This window comes from Pezoporus occidentalis, unplaced genomic scaffold, assembly GCF_034315485.1.
Source record: "Pezoporus occidentalis ecotype Australia unplaced genomic scaffold, CSIRO_AGI_Poc_V1 ctg137, whole genome shotgun sequence".
In the NCBI taxonomy this organism is placed as follows: domain Eukaryota; kingdom Metazoa; phylum Chordata; class Aves; order Psittaciformes; family Psittacidae; genus Pezoporus; species Pezoporus occidentalis.
Genome location: NW_026913177.1, coordinates 840575 through 863094, shown reverse-complemented (window position 1 = coordinate 863094; position 22520 = coordinate 840575). Strand labels below are relative to the sequence as shown.

The window sequence follows — 22520 nt, the reverse complement described above, 5'->3', positions numbered from 1 at the left end:
CTCAAGCACTTCTGAAAGAAATACACACACTCACATACCCCTTTTGGTAGGAGTGAATCTGTTTTTACCCTTGAAACAGAATTTGGCAGAAAAGAATCAAGAGACTGTATAAAAGTCCCAGACATAGGATCTGGAAAGCAATGGTTTCATGTAAATATGAAATTATTTTTCTCAAACCACCCTAACCAAAGCTCTAAGGAGGACAGCTGGGCTGGAGGGTAGAAGAAAAAGTTGCCTTTTCCAAATCAGCACTTCTTTTGCTAATGTTAACCTGAATTAACAGTTGTGCCAATGGTAACTAGGCTCTCACAGTTTTGATCAAGTGCCTTACTTGTAAGCCGGGAGGGAAAAAGCTTCATGACACACATTTTCCCCAGGTTCATTGACTCCCAGGATAGCTTAGGGCACATGTCCCTGAGGTACCTTGGTGCCATAGGGATGTTGCTTATTCTTCTGCACTATGTGGTGCTCCTCAAACCCATCTTGGAAAGGCCATCCTCTCTTAGCAAGCATCCTCTCCTACTGAGGTACATGCAGAATTCCCATAGGCATTAATGGGAATGATCTTTGCATCTCCAAGAGAGGTATAATGCCCTGATAGGTGGGCTAAACCATCACAGAGACTGTCAGCTTGGGCCCTCTGGCAGTCAGCAGTGTTCCCCTGCAACAAGTGACCTTTCCGTGGCTTTCAGAAGTGTGCTGTCTTATGAGTTACTTGCTTAACATTTGTGCTGTGATCAGTTCCCCTCCCTACTATGCTTTTTAAACTTTAGTTATTAACTCCAGTGTAATGCCAGTAAGTTCAGCACTGTTATTCTCACAAACAGAAGTAAATTAAACCTGTGTGTTTATTCTGGCCCAGTCTCACAGGGACACAGGTTGACTTTCATAACCACACACTATGTTTGAACTTTCAGGATGCTGCTGGATCCTACAATACAAGACTCTCCCTGTGTTAGTCCAGTGGGAGGAACTGAGGTAAAAATCTCACTGCCTATTGAATCTGGTAAAAAAAAACCAAACCCAGCAGCTTTTTACAGTAAAAGTAAAAGCAGCCTCCTCAGAAGTGGGTACACAAGCCCTGCTATCCATATCATGATACAGAAAGCTATATTTTTCAAATGTTTATTTGCATCCAGCTATTTCGTGATTGATGGAGGAAATTTGGAATAGCAAATGGAACAGAGTAGGATAAAGTAAAAGAAAACATTGTAGGAAAAAAAATAGCAAAAACTGATAGCAAAAATATTTGGTGGAGACCTTAGTTATAAGGATGATGGATAATAAAAAATTAGAAAGTGCCTGGAAATGAGTTATTGGGATAATTAAGAGAAAAGATTTTAGTGGTGCTTCAAAGAGATCAGAACCCAGCCTTTCCTTTCTTTCACACTTTCCCACACTAATTTCAGTAATGAAATTTTGGGGGGTAGACTTTCCTCATTTACTGCAAGATCACTGCCTACCAAAACAGATCTCAGTTGAAGCCTTTAAATGCTAGAGCTATGCTAATAAAATAAACAACATGTAATTAAAAGAGTGGTGTAGACCAGTCATATAAAGGAAGTCACAAACCACTCCTGAAAAAAAATATCTTTAGCCAACAGCATACTTGTCTATTTCTCCAGTTATTTTTAAAATTGTTTTGCTTTTAAATAGCCAGTGAGCTTCTTAACACATTAGTTTAATTGTTTTCTATCTGGAGAAAGGAAAATGAACCACAATTAACCAGTCTATCAGGGATGTCATTCACACAGGATTCCCTTCCTTTATGATATACCCAGATAATTTTCATAAACATTCCTGTTTAAATTAAAACTGCCAGTTAGTTACACTTCAGAGAGAGGGAGGGGAAAAATTAGACAGGAAATGGCTGGGTTTGTTTGTTGACCTTGGTTGCCAGGATCAACACCTGTCTGTCAATAACAATTTGGTTTCAGCTGCCACCAAATCAGCACTTTGAGCTTAATTAAGCCAACAAACAATTGTAAAAATAAAAAGAAAAATTAAGGTTAGTTTTGTTCTTGAAATAAGAAATTGTAGTTAGAATATTTAAAGGGACCTCCAGAAAACCAGAAAAGGGAACAACAAAGAAATAGAAGCCATTATTAAAAATTTAACAGCAATAAATCTTTCCATTGCAGTGCATGACCCAGCATCAGTCCATACTGTATGCACCAAAAGCAGTTCACGGATGTGATTTCATTTGAAATGCCCCTTCTTTCAAGACACTGAGTCAAGGAACTGGGCCAAAAATTGTTGACAAGCAGGAATTGTCATAGCAAATTCCCGATCCTGTGGTGGATTTTGACTGACATTCTGGTCATTCTGCTGATGAACCATGGGGCTGTGACAAAATCCCCACATACAACCCTGCCAAAAGAAGGCAAGAGCCACTGGAAATCCAAGTACATTGCCCTGGTGTTTAGAGAGTGTGAGTTTCTGGTTTCCAAAAGGGTTATCACAGGAAGAGTACACACCACCACAAATACAATATTGGTTTCTCCTGCCCTATCTATGAAATATTCACACGGTGCTCCCCTTTTCTATGAATCCATCTGAACTGGCTTCACTTTGTTCAGAAATCCCTAAACACCCTCCCTTAATCCCACTTCTCAGAAGTAACATATCTAACTCACACTGTGTCCTTGGGGGAGGGCGAAGAAATCCATATGCTATTAAAAATAAAAGGAAGGAAAGAAAGAGAAAAAGAAGGAGAGAAAGGGGCTCAGAAAAGGTCCTCAGGGTATTTCCCTAAGTAAGAAAAAAGCCTGAAAAATGAGAAAGAAAAATAAAAAAGAAATGAACAAAAAGAAAAAATCTACACACACACACACAAAAAAAAAACCCAACCAAAACAAAACAAGGAAACAAGAAAATGCAGAGTGGTTTCACATGGCAGTGGGCTTTGTCTTTCGAAACAGTTGGCCAGGTGTTGAAGGGGTTGGTGCAGTCAGAACACAACCGAGCTACTTCAAAGGCCTGTAAAAGTCTGTGAGCATCTTTCTGTATATTTAAACTGGTTTTGAATTTGGTCCAGAGGTTCTCAGTTGTCTTGCCCACCTACAAGAGCAAAACTGATTTTGCAAACATTTAGATTTGGTCCTTTCACATGAGTCCTGTCCCCACCCATGTGCTCCAGTGCCCATTCAACCAAGTATTACAAACACACTCTATTATGCCCATGGCCTGCCCCACCAGTCTGAACAAATTTATTCGTGTGCTTGATGTTTAGCACAATTTTAAGTGCATGGCTGAAGCAGAAGTTTAAATATCTGTACATTCAGGCCTGAAGACTATGACCTCCTAAAGTTTAGTGAGGAAGGCACGTCTATGCAGGGCTCATCTCCATTTTCAAGTAAGTGCTGAGATTTAAGAGACTTGCCTGATTTTGGGAGTATGGAGAAGGTTTGCAGCTGAGAGCTATGACACAACAGGTCCTAGCTAAAAGACAAGTCCAGAGCAAGATTTTAGAGCTTGGTTTTCACCATCTACTATCCTAATGAGGATGTACAAGCTTCTCCATACAACAGTGACCCCCCTGAGAATGATTGGATATGCACAGTGAGCAATTCTTTGTGGCAGAGAAGTTTTGGCCCAGTTCCTGAGTTCAAAATCAAGTGACAAACAAATATAAAAGTAGGAGTGAGATGTTAGAAAGATGACTTTGTTGTCCTAAGACAATACTGAACTACCATCATAGTATTCGCCGCCTTCATCAGCTGTAGGTTGAAGGATAAAAACAAAAGAGAAGAAGCACAATAGTGAATTCACAACAAGCACTGTTCTCCTAACAGCAACTGTCCCCACTCCCTCCCTTTTATGCTGGGAACTTTGGACTCTCTGGAGATTGAACAAGAAGAAAGAAGACCTTTTTGGCGATTCAATTTGGCAAACATACAGGCCTTTTCTCCATGTTCATCCAGAGCCATCTGGAGAGACCATTTTCCTCCCATGCTATCTTTGTTCTTGAACAAGGTCAGTGTTCTTAACACTGCTTCCCCAGCACTGAAAGAGAAAAAGGATGAGAGTCTGTAGGTGCATCACATACCTTCTTCAGGGGCTTCTTCTGCTGGTGTCATGGTGAAAGCAGTGGTGGAAAGACAGGAAATAGAAAAAAAGAAGAAACAGAAGAGGTATTTAGAGGTCTTGGAAGCCTGAGAAAGAGACCAGGGAATGCATGAAGGGAGGCTGGGGGAATAAAGGAAGAAAAACAAAAAAAAGGAATTAGTGAATTAAGGCAGAGAGAAAAGGTATCTGGAGAGTCTGTCAGGAGTTAAAAATGCTGTAAGGTTAAAATAGCAGTAAGCATGGAGATTAAAGGAAAAAAGGGCTGCAAGTGATCATTGTGGTTAATATTTGTTTTTCTTGGTTTGTTCTCTTTTACCAACCCAGGTTCTCTCTCACACACACATACATACACACACACACACACACACACACTCATGTTGCAACTAGGTAGAGTAAATCAGAAGTCATGTCACATACCTGGCTCTTGAACTTCAGGTGTGAAGTGTCATGGAACAAGATGCAATGGAAAATAAGAGAATGAGAACAGGAAAACCATTGTTTCACACACCAAAAGAGCTTTTGAGCCAAATGGGAGGAGGGGCAGAGAGGAAAAGGGGAGAGGGGAATGAAGTTAAGAAGTAAACCTGAAGTAAAATAAATCAATGAAATTTGAAACAGCATATAAACAGAAGTCATAGCACAGGAAAGGAATTCAGTTATGTGAAACAGGCAGATTTATGAGACTAGTACATTGCTTAGAAAAAACTTTTGAGCATTATATGACATAAAATACAACTTCAAAGCACAGTGTACCAAGGTTTATCTTCATTTGAAATATGCACATGAACATTGTCAGCACTCTCAAACCACGACTGAATCCATCCTTTTTTACAGTAGTGTTCCAGTCACTTGAAATAAATACAGTGTGTTTCCAAAATCTACTGAAATGCCTGCTGTAACTCATCATCAGCATTTAGCTAATTTCCAAAGAAGCTTGGTTCTCTTTTCTAGATCTACAACTCAGGCCATTTTCTTCCTTGAAGACAACTTTGATGTGTGTATAAATGTACTGCTATTCTTCATATTCATTTGTAATGTAGAATTACAAACAGATTACTTCATAGGAAGAAAGGGTTCATTAAAAGTCTGTGCAGGTCTACATTTCATTCTTCTGTTTTTTTGGCAAAGCAGAAATAGATCAGCAATGTAGATTTGCAGGGCAGATTTTGCTTTTCAGCTCTACATGGATCACGATTTTGCAAGGCAAGCATAAAAATAATGCAGAATCTCACAGTATTTATATTCCCTGTATACAGTCAATAGATTAAACTCTGCCCTGAGATTTGAAACAAAGCTTTCTCATACCACTGTGCAGAATTTAACCATACCACATAGACGCTTTTGCTGAGCTACTCTTTCGTGATAACATATGGGTTCTCCTAGTGTTTAGTAAAATGTGCATGTAACAGGTGAGTTTCCTCCTCCTTACTGCTCATTACATTTCACTGAGGAACAAAACCCCAAACAAACATCATTAAAATAAAACAACCTGAAAGGCTTGCAAGTTACAAGCCACTAGTAACAGATGGGTTGCCTTGCATTCATTTTCCACACACACTGTCCCAGCAGATGGACACTGGGGAGTTTAGAAGTTAAATCACATACCTGGAGGGGGGGCTTCATTTAGTAGGAAGTGTCAGGGGAAAAAACATAGGAAAGGAAGATAAAAGAATTAGAAATAAGTTATTCAGGAAGGGATCATCTCAAACTTTGGTAAGACAGGGTTGAAGGAGTATCATTTGCAGACTAGGTTATAGGGATAAAGTGTTAAGAAGAGTGGAAAAGAGGAATAATTACAGTGGGGTGTGGAGCAGAGGGAAAGGGGATGCCATAGAAAAGGAAGATACAGGGAATTTGAATGTTGATGAAATGAGCAGTTTATATCATGCAAATACATTAACAGTGAGCAATAATGGTAATACTGGTGATCTGTAAGTTTGAAAGAAAACGTACCCAAGAAGAGAGTTTTAAAAGTGTGTAGTGAAACCTATGTTTCAGCTATACACATGCCCTTTTAGCTATCAGAGCAGGTATGGGGATATCAGAGATATTGAAGGAAGTACTGGTTTGGATATATCTCTACGTTTGTGTGTGAAGCTCTACCATCTAAGAACCTCCACTGTCAGATTTGGAGCTTAGTCGGGTCTACACATGGGCTTGTCTCTTCTCCAAAGGTGTAGAAACTGCTTGAGGCTGCATGCCAGGATCCTGCTGCAGGCAATACCTGCAAGTGGAAGCAGCTTGTGTTTCAGCAGCTCAGGTACCTGCTCTCTGCCCTGGCAGAGTAACAGCCCTAAGAGTTTTCAGGGGCACTAAAATCATAGAATCATAGAGCAGTTAGGGTTGGAAGGGACCTGAACAATTATCTAGTTCCATTGTTTCTTCTAAGCTTCTTAGAAGGTTACTCTTTAGTTGCAAATAATAATTATACTTTCCTATGTAAATTTTATGGATTTAAATAAGGGAAATAAATTTTAGGGAATCTTAAGAGTGGATTGATTCTTCATGACTGTTTTTCATCAACATCTTCGAATTCCTATGTATTAGATTCATACTAACGCTTCAGATTAATACATAGGAATTTAGGTGTCACAAATGTGACTTTGGTTAGGTGGAAAATGTCAGCAGAGAAAAATAAAGGAATTAGAGCAAGAACAACACAAAAGCAACAACTCTGAACTCCAAAGTCACACCAAAGCTGTGACTTGGAATATGTGTTAGACAAAACACAGCATGAATAACAGAGAAACTAAATAATCAGACAGTGATATAAAAAGCTGGGACAGTCTCCCTCTGACATAAATGTTTTCTTTTAAGCTTGTTATGCTTACATCTTCTTTGTAAATTTTCCTGTTTGTTATGCTTTATGTTACAGAGGGAAAAGAAAATATGGAAAGGCTGTAGGTATGGCTTTATTGTTAATCAGATTACATCAGTATGTGGTGTTTTGCACATATTTCAAGCTCATATGTATGTCAAAGCTTGAGATGAACACTCAAGTAGTAAGTAGCAGTGAGTAAGCCATTCAATAAATAGCAGGGAAAAGAGATACAGAGGCAGCCAAAGCAGCTGCGGGGGTAGTAATGACCTGTAACTTGTGCAAAACAAGGTCAGAAAAAACTTGAGATCAGGTAACAGACAAGAATGAATATGGGTAAAAGGAGGAGAGAAGGGTGTGAAACGAGAAGCAGTGAGAACAGGAAGGAAATGGGAAGCAGCATACAGATTAATGCTGAAGTGTGAAGTCAAGTCATGCAAAAATCAATCAGATGGTAGCTTTCACCTCACTCCAAGCCTAGCTGAAGTACTGATCTAAACTAAGAGGCTGGTCTCCCTCTGTGGACAGCAGAGTGAAATAGCTGGGATGGATAGCTGCTGAGATGCGGCTGCTTTAATAAAGCTACTGCAAATGGCTCAGACTCTCATTCTCATGGACAGTTCAGAGGGTGCCACAAGTTCAGTTTCGGCTTTCCCAAATAATAAACATTGTAACGTTCCTGTGTGCAGTGTGAGGATGGCTGAGTCCAGTCAGTGGCTATTATTACAGCTTATACATTGAGATGTGTGTTTACAAAGATGTTATTACGGTTTTCATGCAACAGTTAGCTCTTATCCTCATTATTATGCATCACATAGCAGAGGAAATTATTACTGGTGGAAGGTGTAAGGAAGCTGCAAGTTACAGTTTGTCATTAATATTTGATTTTTGTCTTTTTTCTTCCACCATCTTTGAATTCCTGAGTATAATATTAGAGTTACTGGTATCATTTTCCAACAGAAATTATAGTTTCAGTTAAATTTCATTATTTCAGAGCTCATGTAGATTTAGCTAAGATTTTGGTTAAAAACCAGAAACAGTTTCATAACCATAAAAGGTTTCACAGATATTAACAAATCCTAGAACAAAACCTTTCCATTTTTTGCTTGGTAACAATCTCTCATTCCAGATTTATTCTTGCATTACACTATATATACCCCACATTATCCATAAAGTAGTGCTTCAGAAGCATCTAAGATAGAATTTTCATTTCAGAATTTGGAAGTCTTCCATAAAGGAAAGAGGGGGGAGGGGAAGTTGGAACAAAATGTTTTGTTTTGACAAAATAAAAATAAAAAAAAAAATAGTTTTGAATAGCTGCCAAACATGCCATTCCTCCTTTTTTGTTGCTGCTGTTGTTTGTTTGAAAAGTCTTCATTTTGTCCCAATTCAGAACATGACCCAGTTGTGGAATTGCCAAGCACAATTGAATTGCCAGCACACAATAACCCTTCAGATTGATGCAGAGGAATTCAGAAGTCACATACCTGGTTCATGGACTTCTTTAAGAGGGAAGTAGCAAGGAAGGAAATGCAAAGAAAGATAAGAGAATTAGAGCAAGAAACAAAGGATGATTAAAGAACACCTTACACTTTTTTTTTTAGCCAGGGTGGAACGGTTAAAGGGATAGAAAAACATTAATAAAATTAAAAGAGAAATTGAGGGCAAATAAGGATGTCAATTAGAAAGAAGAGGAAGGACAAGGGGATGTTGGGAGATAAAAGATACAGATGACTAACATATATTCGTAATGTTATAAATCAAGTACCATTGGTAGCCTGTGTTTGACATAAATATTTACTTGTATTTAAATCCAGTCCATTACTCATAGGTTTGAATGTGCAAAATGTGTATAGACAACCTGTTCTTATTCATGTGCATACAAATCCCAGCCTCTGCGGAAATCAATGGGCTCAGAGGAGCTCGCATTGATTTCCTTAGTGCCCAGGATTTCACCACTGGTGTGTAGCGCTGTTCACCAATGTGGGAAGGTAAGTACAAGCATGTTACTGCTTTCTGACCTGCAGGATAAAGTCTCTGATGAAAGCCTAGCTGGACATGCAGAGAGGGGAGGTAGAAGGACAATTGAAAGTTAAAGGGTTTGAACATGGTAAATGGGTTTGGGCTGGCAGGCTGATGCTTTCATAAGTATGACTTATTATTTTGCTGATCACACAGACTGTCATACCAGATCTGGACTTCAGTTCACATTATAAAATCAAGCAGCAATGTAACCCTGCTACCCCTGGTTTTGCATAATGCACATTAATAGAGAAAAATACCAATATTTATGGCAAAAGCATGCAACTACATTTTTGTTCTGAATAGGCATTTTCTGCAAATATGCTACAACTAAAACAATTACACTCAATCTAATTCTTAGCCCAACAGAAAAACTAGGTATGCCTTGGTGTCACTTGTTGCTTGCAACTTCAGATTAAGTGTCTCCACTTCCACATATATTGCTGCAAAAGCGGGCTTTGTCACTGCACAGTGGTGGGGGAACAGGAGGAAGAGGTGTGCAAAACCAAGGGACGTAGCATTGCCACACGGCACGGCTGTCCCACCTCCAGCCCTGGTGCATGGTGGAGAGGAAGTAGTTTCAGGAACCCTATCCCCATACCAACTGGTATCTGTACTGATAGCCTGGTTAGAGACATCGGAGTGCAGGGAATATATACACAATGCCCAGCTTGTGCCTCGGGCATTGTTTCCAGAGCAGTGGTTAGTAGTTATTACTCATCATGCCTTTTATCCTACGAGTGCGAAGCAGCTGTCAGCAAGTGTGCGGAGGGTATTTTTGCATCCTCTCCTCTTCAACCACCTCCAGACAGAAACAGAGGAATTTGCAAGTCATGGCACATATCTTCTTCATGAGCTTTAGTGGGTGGGAAGAGTCACAGAGCAAGATGCAAAGGAAGACAAGAGTGTTAGAAATGTCAGAACAACTTTTCACTCATATAAAATGGAGGGGGAGGAAAAGACTAAGAATATATTGCAAGGAAATAAGATGAATATGGATATGAAAAGCACTACTGAAAACAGGGCACCAGTGGTCTGAGAAATTAAACACATAAAGCTGATTTAAGTGGCCATATCAGATGACATTTGTCCTATATGCACATCCCGCAATCCTGCATAAACCCCAGAGCAGCATGCTGTTTCACAACCCTGATACTTGCCCAAATGGATTTACAACCTGAAACCATCAGGTTTCTAGTGGCAGATGGCTGCACATGCAGCCGTGTATAATTCAACCACAGTGAAACGATGGTCAAGAAACTCCATTGCATGAAGAAAAAGCCATCTTCAATCATTTGCAAAGCTAAGGCACCAAAATTCTCACCAGTTGCTTTGTATAACAGAGTTAAAGCTGAACAAAGAGGCAGCTGTAAGGGCTATCATAAGAACATCAGCCCAGCAAAGGAGAGCAAATCCTTACCATGGCTGCAGTGTCAGCAGCTGCTGTAGCAGCAGACCAATCGTGGGCACATCTGCACATCATCCAGAGACCTGACCCACCTCAAATGGTCCAAAATAAGCCACCTAGTGTGGTCCAATCTTTCTCAGAGTGAAGGCTTTTCCACCTTCAATCTCTTAAGAGATTGACATTTTGCAGCAGTTTCCATACTTCTCTATTTTTCATGCAACAATTACCACATAGCATTGCCAGCCAGTGCATTTAGTTTTAGAACATGAAGGAAAGGAGTACAACAAACAAAATAAGCTTTATTCTATATTAATATGCCTATCTTTATCTCCTGTTTCCTTTTACCATTTTATGGCTTATTGGCTAAACCAGAGCTTACTCTGAAAGATGTGAATTCAGGAGTCATGTCACATACCTTCCTCCTGAGCTTCTTTAGGTGGGAAGAGCCACAAGGCAGGATGCAAAGGAACATTAGGAGAAATACGTTATTACATGAACTGATATTACACAGGCTGAAAACCCTGTTAAGCTAGAGGGACAAGTTCTATCCCAGTAAATGATGCACTAATGGCCAGGAGGGGAGGGAATCTGAGGCACATGAGGTTGGGAAACAACTTGAGCATGTGAAGGGAAGAGGCAAAAACGTACCAGAGAGGGAAAACCTCACAGTAAGCTCAAATAACACATGCTGAAATTTCTCTCTGATTGTAGTTTTAGAGGAACAACCTCCTGCCATTGCCAGGATGGGCTTTATGGCAAGCTCTGTGCAGAGCAGGAGGGATAGAGAGGCTGCATTACCACCTAGCTAACATCTGTCAGACCTTGCACGGAATGACAGCATTCTTGGTTGTTAGCCTCTGGCAGAGCTAGTCACAGAGGAGAGGTGGAAAGAAAAGACAACAGGAGGATTAAGGCAAAGTAACAGAGTTCTGATTCTCTTGTACCACCCTTGAATCCCCACCACCACCAAGGAGATGGCAGGGAGAAATTTGGAAGTTGATGGCACATACCTGCTTCTTGAGCTTCATAAGGTGGGACATGACAGGGAGCAAGAACAATGAAATGGAAAACAAGAACAGTTAGATTAAAGAGTGTGTGAGTGCAACAGGGGGTCTAAAAATAAACTGCACAGGGTATGGAATAGAGGAATAGAGAAGATGAAATGGAGACAGGCAAGCAAAGCTCGCACAGGTAAAGAAATGTAAAACCTTCACGATCTGGATGCTGTGAAAACCCTGCAAACTGCCGAGGGTGGGTCTCCCATGGCATTATAAACAGGTTTACCCTTTTTTCAAATATGCCCATAGCTCAAAGCTTTGCAAATGCAGAACCAACACACCCTTTGGCTCCTCATACCTGGAGCACCACATCCTGAACCTCTCAAATGCAAAGGGTGGGTTTTTGTTCCAGCCCTTCTTCTGCCCTCTCTGTCCCACCTTGCAAACGCCTCATGCAATGTAGGGAGCCAGCTGGGGTTGCTTGCCAGCATCTATATAGATACAATTAATAATATCTGCATTCTACAGGATTATTATTTATGTTATAAATAATATTATATATATTATGATATATTATAGTCTATAAACTTATAATATATACAATGTACTATATATAATATTACATATTATAGAATATGTACTATGTGACATATGGCTACACACATACCTTACCACAGATGGATTTTGATTTCAAAATCCATCCAATCATTATCTGCCAAGCTACATACAAGAAACCAGTTGATACCTGATAGAAACCTCTCTAGGCAGACCTCAGTTATTCCACAGCGGGCATTGCCAACACCCAGGGCTATAAATCAGCCTTGGAGTCTGCTGTGGCTTGGATTAAGGGATGGTATCTGCATTTCCTCTGCTGTTCCCTCCCCAAAACCAGAGCATGGATGTCCGCACAGGTATGCTCCGCAAGGATATGGGGCACCCTCAGTGAAACTTCTTCAAGGGACAAGAAAAGCCCTCTGCCTGCAGGTCATCTGTCACAGCATCTTTGTCTTGCTTTCTTCTACCACCTTGCAAAATCAAGGCATACATCGGCACCAAGACCTGCTGCAGGAAAGAGGGGGGCTGAGAGGCATTTCACATACCTTCTTCTTGAACCTCTTCTGCAGATAGGAAAAGTCACACAGCAAAGAGAATGGGAGAAGAAAATTAAAACAAGAAATAACTTATTGGAACATTCTTGAGGTTTGCAAGGCTCTCAGGCCATTATGGTTAAGAATACACAATGATGGGATTACGGGGTGAGAGAGAATGAAAAATAATATTTTTATGGGCATGTGATGGGGTTATAAATGTTACTGAAATATGGGAACATGACCACAAATGAAAACCACATTAAAAAAGGCATTCACTGTTTTATTCTTTATTAGAGCTGGCTAAAATTTCTTAAAACTGACTTCTGGTGCATTTTTAACCAAAATAAAATTTCTGTATTTCTTGTAGTTTAATTTTTTTTTTTCCTCAAATGGCAAAAACTTTTACCAACATTTATCAATTTTTGACATTTCAAAGAAATCAATTCCTGATTTTCAACAGATGGATATAAACTTCGCAGGGTGTCCCCCTCCTTTTTAAAAACATAAGTTTTCAGAAAGAAAGGAGGAGCCTTGGCACTGTTGAGACAAAATTGTCAAGCAGTTCATTAAAAGGGTAGACCAAAAAAATACTTATATTTGTTTCCATATACACAAATACACATAGATTGTATATATATTATATATATGTGTGTATTATATACTTTTTTTCATATACATGCGTATTTTATTTCTTATACATATGTATATCTAACTGTTTTGGGTTCCATTTTTAGACAAAAGGAAAAAAAAAAACAAAACAAACAAAAACCAGGCCCAATTTCCTACCAGCTCAATAAATGACATCAATGTCCATCATTGCATTGATGTCTGTGGCTTGGGACCAAGTCCTGGCCACTGGGTGTGAACCATTTGATGTGTATTTCCTCACACGCATTCTTCCTCCACACTGAGAGAGAAAGAAAGTGAAGCCATGCCACAAACCTTCTTCCTGAGCTTCAGGTGGCAAGTGTCATGGAACAAGAAGCAACAGCAAGCAAGAAAATGAAAACAGAAAACTGTTAGAAGCTGGTATTGGAGTGAGCCGAGGCCTGGAGAAAAAAAGTGGTTAGAAAGTGATGGAGAAAAGTTATGTGGAAAGGAAGTGGATGACTTTGGAAGAGAATGCAAAGGTCACACAAGAGTGGGGAGCAAGAAGATAACACCTGAGAGGAGATAGTCATGCAGATTAAAGGAATAGGAAGTCACCTGCCTATTAATTTCACATTAATCATTAAATTCTTGAAACCCAAAAGTAGACAGGGAAGAAAGAAGAAAGGCAAGAAATGCTTCTCCTTTAAAGAAGGCTTGTCTGTAGGACCATCACCCTTTGCTTACTCTTTGGACATTTGACAAGGCATGAAGGATGGAGCATGAATAGCACCTTCACATCCCTGGCTCTGCCTCTCCAGGCAGGACTAGACGTACGATGTTGACCAAAGGCAGCTCTACAGCCCATTTAACAACTCTGCTTTCTTTCAGTTTTTTTCTGAGCCCTTGACCTCCTTAGAACCCATGATGGGGAATTAGAGACTAAAGAATAATGTACCTTAGGGCGGGAACTACCCTCAGCCTGGCCACAGCCACACCTCCGTTCCTGCTACTGATGGGCATTGGCCAGTTGCAGCAATCTGAGGGAATCCATGGCAAAAAAAAAAAAAAAAAAAAAAAATTGGCAGCTGTGTGTAAAATCCCCTATAGGGCCATTTCTACACAGGGACATGTCTCTGTCTCAGAACTGATCTCACACCCTCCACATGCAAATATTTTACCTCCTAGTAAAGGGTCTTGCTCTTGACCCCTTAGCAGATGTCTGGGACACTAAGGGCAGATCCTGGGAAACAGCCCCAGAGTTTGTCCCCTGGTCCCAGACACCTTGGGAAAATGCAGGATGACAACTGGCAGCTACACTCGCCTGAACTGAGCCAGCATGTCAAAAGTGCCCAGCAAAGACAGTGATACATCTCCATATCTTCCTCTCCCCGCTGCCTACAAAAGGTGAAACAACTCAGGTGAGAAAGGCTTTTCATGCTCCATCTTTCCAGATCGGCTATAGCAGCTTGTCAAATCACCTTTTGCCAGCAAAAGGCATGTTAAAAAACTTCATCTTTGTCAGTCAGTTCTCTGCCTCACCTCTTCTATCCATAGCAGCACCCTGTCAGGTGCTCCTTGGGAGTTGATCAACCTGCTCTTCTTTTCAGTTTCAATATCTAAACTCTGTTTGGACATCGCCAAAGTGAGAGTGGCAGGATTTCAGTGATGATACGTTGTGTGGGCTCTGTGCTAATCCCTGCTCTAAAAGTTAAGGGGCAGGTTAGCTTCCAGGTTTACAACCATCCCTATGGCTCACAGAAATCTGCCATAATGGGAAGGTTCTGCACATCACAGCCCAAACCTAGCTGGTTTTATAATTTCTGACTGATTTACTGATCAAGTCTTTCAGATCACCTTTAGCAGCAAGCACCAAAGAGAAGGGTGAAATACAGACAAGGAAAAAGCAGGACAAAGACTCAAAGAAAGATAAATTACGTTCCAAGGGTTTTTGTTACCTTCTTCTTCGTACTCCTCTGCATTGAAATAGGCGGAGGGAAAAAAAAGAGCAGACAAATCAAACATCAGCCTTGACAGATTGGTAAGATGTTACCAGTGGCAGAGCCCTTTGCTCTCACATGGATGCTGGGCAAGAAGGTCCTTAAGAGGCCATTTGCAATTCACCAAGTAAAATAGCAAGTAAAATGACTTAGAGAAAAAGAGGAGGTATAAAAAGGGGAGGAAGGCCGTATTGTATTGAATTTTTTCTTGGGCGAGGGGAACTCAAGTGTGCACACACATTAGAAGGATTAAAGTGTCAGAGAAGGCCTCAAGGTAAAAGAAAAAAACAGCGAAAAAAAGCCCCATGTGTGTAGTTTCTATGTGTATTGCTTGTATATGGGGGGGGGGGGGGGGGGGGGGGGCGGGGACACGTTTTAAACCAGAAAATACTGTGTATACAAAAGCCTCAAAACGAATTGCCAGCAGATGGCAGTGCCCGTACGAAAAATAGCAGCGTCCCCTGCAAACAGAGCATCAGTACGGGGCTGAAACCCCGAGGGCTGCCTGCAGCACAAAGAGAGACAAGTCTTCCTGTGCTACAAGTGCTGTGAAATCACCAGAAGCTGGTGATAGTCAGACAAACATACACAGAGAAAAGAAAACTCTGATTTGCCTAACGGTAGTGAGACTTTTTGTTAAAATCTCAACAGCGGGCAGAAAGGAGAAGATGGACACGGCCAGCAAATGCTGAAGGCTTGCATGGAAGCAATTAGAGACAGAATTAAGACTTACCCTCTCCTTGCTCCCTGTGAGAGAGGGAAAAAAAAGTTATTGAAACTGCGTAAATATTTCTTCCACTCCATATTGTTGCCAAGCTTTAAATCGAAGCAACCCAATGTACTGTTGTTTGAAGTCTTTCTTCTTTCCCCCATTCTCCCTCTGCTCTCCTAGGAACCATCTGGTTTTAAAAGTAGTAAAGTGACTGGGTTTGGGTTTTATTTTAAATAGCGTTTCAAATTCTGAAGGTGTTTATGGTTCTATATCCAGGAAAAATCTTACCACCACAGATCTACAACATGATACCCACATTTGAGCACTGTGCAGGAACTGATGAAGCTGGACCTCAGCCCCACTGTGCCAGGCAAGCCAGCTTACAGCTGATGGCCCACACCAACCCAGATGTGCTACAATGCTTCATGAACCCTGAGGCTGTTTAATAAAAATTTGGCATAAACCAGATGCTGCTCAGTGTTCATCCTGTGGCTGTTCTAAAACCAGTCTTGTGGCCTGTTCCCATTCCTTGCCCACACTTGCCGGCTTCTCCTGTTTTACCATCACCTTGCAAGAAACCCAAACCCCAGAGCAGCCCTGGGGCAAGACCCTGAATGAAGGACATGTTAAGAGATTGTCTGATAAAGGTGCCAAACCTCATCTTTGGAATTTGTTTTTGAGAGCAGGCTTGACAAAATGACAGGTTGAGCTGAGTTGAGAGGAGGAGGCTTAGTGACCACTGCAAGTCTGCCCATGATCCCATGATTGCCCTAAATCTCCTCCCTGTACCTACTGATGCAAAAATGTCCAATGACCCCATTGGGTTTTGTTATATTACTCTAGATTTGTTAAACCAGGGCAGAAAGTGGCTCCTCCACCACACTGTGTGTTTTATTTCCCTTCTCCAGGTAAGGCCACAGGCTGAGCTGTGTAGAAGTATTTGGAGGATGTCCTGTGTTAGACAGGGAGAGTAACAGGTGAACTTTGATGGACCCTTTGACACTCAAAGCCAAGACAGCCCTTCCCCATTTCCTCAGGAGGCTTTGGGCTGTGCACAGAGTGGCACCCAGGCTCTCCTCCCTGCAGACATGCCCTCACTGCTGCATGGAGCCAAGCTGAACAGATATGCAGGCAGCTTTCTCTCTACTTACACTTCCTCGGTATCAGACATGTTGGCAATGAGTTTCTAGACAAAAGATAAAGAGAAAAAAAAGAAGTGTTATTAGTGAGAGCGTCTCCTAAAAAATGCCAAGGCAGGAGCAGATGGGTTCACATTTGAGGGCAAAAAATCCCAGGCACCTGCTTTCCCACACAGCAGCCAATCCCCTACCAACACTGCCATTTTGGGAGCAGCACAGACCTTTGCCAGCCAGGTCAAAGGAGAAGAGGAAAGACATGCCCTGCCAACCCAATTCCTTCCCACAGGCAGGCCCAGGGGAAACCTGGTCCTGGCTTTAAGTAACAAAACATCCAGAGCTCAGGAGATGGGCACAGATCAGGATGTCCTCTTGCACCCATCTGACATTTCCATCACTCCAGTAAGAACAGACAGGTTTTTCCTTCTTCTACGCTTCCACGAGTGGGAAGGTGCCAGCTACAAAGCATCAGTCAGAGCCAAAAAGAAAATAACTAAAACTACCAATATACCCACATACCTACTTACTTGCCAGCACCCAGAAGTGTGTTTGGTTTATACAGCTGATGAATGAATGAACAATTAGCTGTTAATTAGCTTAAGATGAGAACTTGCCAAATGCCTGGGTAGGCAATTCACATTGGTATAACCAGCTGCGTTTATTGCAACCAATCCTTGCACTGGGGGGCAGAAGTGAACTGATCCATGGTGCTGTTGTGGCTTGCATTTCTGTGCGGCCTGAGTCAGGGCTGCATGCAGACCACCACACGCAGAGAGCTACAGCATGGAAGGAACTCCAGCTGGAGTCAGAAGGAGAAGCATTGCTATGCGAAGCATCATGGTAATACAGTCTGCACTGGGTTCAGTGCAGACTGTGATATTGGTGTGATATTGTGATGGCAGTGGTGCAACACTGTGGTTCTAAAAGCATCAGCTGCTCTGAGGCTAAGGGAAGAGGAGGGGAAGGGCCCCTCAAAACTTCCTCCAAATCCACATCAGGTCTTAAACTAGAAAGCCAGGCTCCTCCTCATTGGGAAACCCAAACTGTGACTTTCATGACTTGATTACTCAGCTGATATATGAGAGATGTCTTGAAGGAGCAGGTGGGCTGACTTATGTTCAAAAGAAACAACTGCAGCTTGGCAGCTTTCTATTTCAGAGGAAGGCAGTAATCCCTTAGGCTCCAACCCTGCCCTATAAGGGATTCTCTCCCTTCCCCAGCAATGACCCTGGGCACCATATATTAACACCAACAGGATTTAAAACCCCCATATTCTAAGCAGTGCTAAACAGCTTGGATTTTTTTTCTTCTAGTTCCTCATTTATTTTCTATCTGAAATTCAGCATTGCCCTGGAAGTAGTGCCAGCAATGGCCATGCTATGACCCAGTCTGAACAGCTTGATGGGAGGATAACTTACTGCAAGGACACATGAGATTTGAGTTCAATGATCTCTTGGTCCCAGGCTGCTTTTAACTTGGCAGCTGTGATCGCCCACTCCTCAAGTGCAACAGGACTACTTTGGGTACTCTAAACCCAAGAGGCAAGAGGAATCCGGGAGGAACTTTGTGTTTGGGAGGAATTTCAGCTCTGCAGAAGGCTTTTCTGCTGCATCAGCTCCTGCTGCATTGATTCCTGCTCCTTCTTCTATTACTTATTTGAATGCTACACCACCTCTGATCTCTATCCCTTGGTCTTTTTATCTAGATCATCCAATCTTCCAGATAAAGACTTCCACTGGCTATTTGCAGAGCAGCTTAGCAGGTCTGCAATCTCATTTCAGCCTCCAAAAATTATTCAGTCTATTAGTAATACATATAGTAACATATTATGTTGGTTTATGCAGTGGGTTAGCAGAGCTTCCCCTTGAAAAAGCATGGAGAGGGAACCTGCCAGATGCCCAGCTGCTGGCTTCTTCCAAAATGTGTGATCTGTAAAGACTCAAGTCAATGGCCAATCCTCCCACAGATTCTGCCTTTAATTTGTAAATTCAGATTTCTTTCTTGCCAAGGTGGAGGGGAAAAAGAGGACTTTTAAAGAGCGCTGGGCTAAACTCTTCTTCCCTCACACTCCAGTGAGAAGTAATACTGCTCAATGGTGGAGAAGAAATCAGCTCAAGAGCACTGCGTATGCACGAAGAGAACAAATGTCTGATCGATGTCTGTTTGGTGTAGGGTAGGCACGTAACGCAGTGTATGCTGTTCTTTCCAAGGCAATTGAAGTCAATGGGAGTCTTTGCAATCAGGCTTTCCATTAACAGTTATTGGAATGAGCTCATCTAGTCTCCAATTTAGCTCTAAGGAGATCTTGCCAACGGTTGCCACATTGGCTGTTCCCCTACACCCTTCCATATTTGTTAATCCAAGCGCTGCAAATGCCAATGGGATTTTGCATGGCATCTGTCTGCATGCTATAAAAGCCAAGAGAGAATGCCAGCACCCCTGACACCATAAGACCCCAACCCTGAGGAGGTTTCTAGGCCCCAGATAAAATGAATTAGTAACAAGTGCATTGGCAGACTTTGTGCAGATGAGCCAGACAGAAACCCCCAGGCTACAGTAAGGGGGACAAAAAAATCAGGGGGACATGGAGATTTCAGCCTTGCAAGGGCCAAACATTCAGCCAAGTTCAGTCACTTCATTAGGAGGAGCTGGCATTTAAGGCTGTAGCTGACTGCCACTGCCCTGGCTGGAAAGCCAAAAAGGTCTCACATCAAGGAGAACAAGGTGTCTGTGCACTTTATAGCATTCAAAAGCCATCTGGTCCCTCAAAGCCAGGGGCAAAACACAGACCATCATAGCAACAGCCACCCAAGATGAGAGAAAGGCTGTTGGATGCCCAGCACTGTCCACGTAGCTAAATTTGTCACCAAAGCAGCCAACAAAACCAAACCATATCTACATCCACAAGGCAATAAAGCAAGCAATCTGCTCAGAGTGGTGTTTTTTGCAGTTAGGATTAAGTTCACTGAAGGCAACAGAAAGTGTCCAGCTGGCTCGAGATTACCCTTCTGTGGAAATTACTTTACACACAGCAAATGCAGCCTTGGATTAAGGCTGTTAGCACCTTAAGGCAATAACTGGGCTTTGTTTGTACAGTGGCAGAAAAATGGGATCTGGTCTTGACTGAGGCTTAAGGATGTAATAAAACCAATTAGTTAATGCTGCCAACCATTTGGAGGGAAATCAAAATACATGGGAAAGTTTCACCAGACCAAAAACTTCCTGCCTGCTCCCACCCTCAAAGGTTAAATCAAAGGTTATTTCCTGCATTTGGTTCAAACTACGCAGGTCATGTCTGGAAGGACAAATACCCAAGTCTTCATCAGTCCCAGATAGGCAGGAATGCCATGTCCCTTTTGGCCCCAAATGCTCCTGTTCTTGGCTGCAAGAGCAGAGCCAGCACATCCTAAGAAGCCTCTTAGCAGCTGAGAATGCACCAGGGAGGGGGAATGGGCTGCCTTACACATCCAGGCCATCCCTGGAAATAACCCGCCCATCAATCATCCATTCCCAAGCCAGGCCATACAAGGGAGGCAAGGTAGCAAGAGGCATACGGAAAGGGGGGAGGACAAAAGCAGCCATGCATGGTCAGTGGGACCCGGCAGGGACAGCTATCAGGCAAGGACTAAGGGCATGGTCCACTAGGCACCACATGTCCATGCTTTCCCAGCAGGAGCCTCTGCAAACCCACTGCATCTACTTTTTTACATACATGTATATACACTAAAAAATAGATGTTCTGTATCTCTATTAAATATCTATATATACTTTTCTATATATAAACATACACCTTTTAAAACCTGTATTTCTTCTATCCCTCTGCCTCCACCCTTTGTTTCTGAACTGCACAGCACTTTCCAGCAGAAAATGTTTCTCTCCCCATGGGCTGAAAAGTGAAGCATCCACTGCAGTGCTGCTGCTGAAACAGGGTAGCAGAACCCAAGTGCTGCTGCAAGCTCCACTGACACATAGCAAAATCCTGATTCCCTGCCCCAAAATGTGTCCTTTATCCTTGTCTTTGGTGTATTACAATTTGGCCGATGCCTGCAGGGGGCTTCCTAGGAACAAAGCTGAGATATCCCCCCAAGGAGGGGGCAGTCTGCCATACCAACTGCAGGGGTTTGAAGCCATGCACACAGGGAGCATCCCATCACCACTCTGAATTAACCCCATCCTCCTGCCCCTCCATAAGCACAAGGAGGTTCTCTCACGGTTTTCTTCTTTTCCATGGGATGGGGCAGTTTTCCATGACCACATTTGTGTTTCTCAGGTCTCCCTCTGGTCCCACACCCCACAGTCTTCCTCGCCTGCCAGCAGCTTCCTAACAATCCTGTCCTGCCTCCCTCCCACCTCAGCCATCCTTTTCTCTGGGTGACAGGGAGGGAAGGTCAGCGCTTCCCTCCTGCTACTGAAGGGTTTTGCCAAGTGCCCCAAGAGATGCCATGTCATTCCCAGCCCCACACTTCGGTTTTGGAAGGGTCTTTTCTCCTACCACTGACCCTTGAGACTTCAGAGCACCTGAGTCACTGCAGGTGACACGAACATCATGCAGTGCCTAACCAAAGCCAGGAAGGAAAAGTGCCTCTTAGGATCCTCTGCCAGATCCCAGATCCTGTGGACCCCAACCCTCCCCTGATGCTTCTCCATTCAAACCAAGACCCAGCCCCTTTGCAGCTTTTATCCCCACAGCAGCATCCCTTGCTGTGGCTCCTGCTTACCTGGGAGGAACAGAGAGAAGCACCGAGCTCCCTGCTGAAGGGGACAGGCAGGCTGGGATCTGCGAGCCTCCCAAGGTGGAGCAGCTCTCAACTTATAGTGACATTTGATCGTATGGAGGAGCCAATTGGCCCCAGGCTCCCTGTGCTGGGCAGGGAAGGAAGCAGGGACGGGGTGGGGGGTTGGAGGGCGAAGCAAGGGAAGGGGATAAAAAGGTCATACCATGTATAGGAGCAGCTGGAGGAATTGCACAGATGAGGCTAAGATGGGAGGGACATGTTTGGAGGAAAAAGAAAACCCAGCTCCAGGGCTTGTGTTTCTATATTTACAACCCCAGCAGGCAGGCAGAACCTAAAGAGGGGTATCTGAGGCAAAGGCACCTCAGAAGCAAATTGTGGGTCCCCTGCAACTCCATGGTGCACGGTCACTGCTTAAAACCTGGTTGTGGCATCCTGGATCTTGTAATCCCAACACAGAGCAGCAGCCTCTGCTCTCCTGGCTGGGCAGGGGTTCTTCCCTGCTGCCCCACTACACGTGAATTAGTTAGAGCCTGTGATGGGCTTGGGGACTTTCTGCTGTCTGACACAAGTGGTCACAGGCATGTAAGAATTCAGAAGCACATAGCACATGTCGTGTGTGGGCTTGTGTGTGGCACACTCTGACCTCTTGCTAAGACTACCAGGGCTCTGCCATGCATCAGGGCTTGAGGAGACCTGGAACAAGAAGCAGGAGAATAGATGTGCAACAAGAGAGCTTGTCTGAACTCAAGCCATGCTCAAAGCATGATATGAAAGCAGTGTTTAAGTAAGAACATCTTACAGACAGCAAACCCCAGATGGCTGTACCCCACCAACAATCCAGGTGCCCCAAGGGGTTTCACTGCCTAAGCACCCTCCACAGTTGCATGGCTCTGCCGGCAGAGGATTGCATTGCCTTGCACAACCCTCTGGCTCATGGTTTCCA

At 42.8% G+C, this 22520-nt stretch overlaps 2 long non-coding RNA genes across 2 annotated transcripts; both read right to left on the bottom strand.

The window, feature by feature from the left end:
- Positions 1 to 13067: 13067 nt before the first annotated feature.
- On the bottom strand, positions 13068 to 15236 carry LOC134158937 (uncharacterized). Its single transcript, XR_009962960.1, has 2 exons — positions 13175 to 15236; positions 13068 to 13117 (listed from the first exon to the last, which is right to left on the bottom strand). It is a non-coding gene; the product is annotated as an uncharacterized LOC134158937 (long non-coding RNA).
- Positions 15237 to 15341: 105 nt separating this feature from the next.
- Positions 15342 to 21778, bottom strand: LOC134158913 (uncharacterized). The gene is made up of 3 exons (XR_009962950.1): positions 21560 to 21778; positions 16857 to 16891; positions 15342 to 15740 (listed from the first exon to the last, which is right to left on the bottom strand). It is a non-coding gene; the product is annotated as an uncharacterized LOC134158913 (long non-coding RNA).
- Between the last annotated feature and the right edge of the window lie 742 nt (positions 21779 to 22520).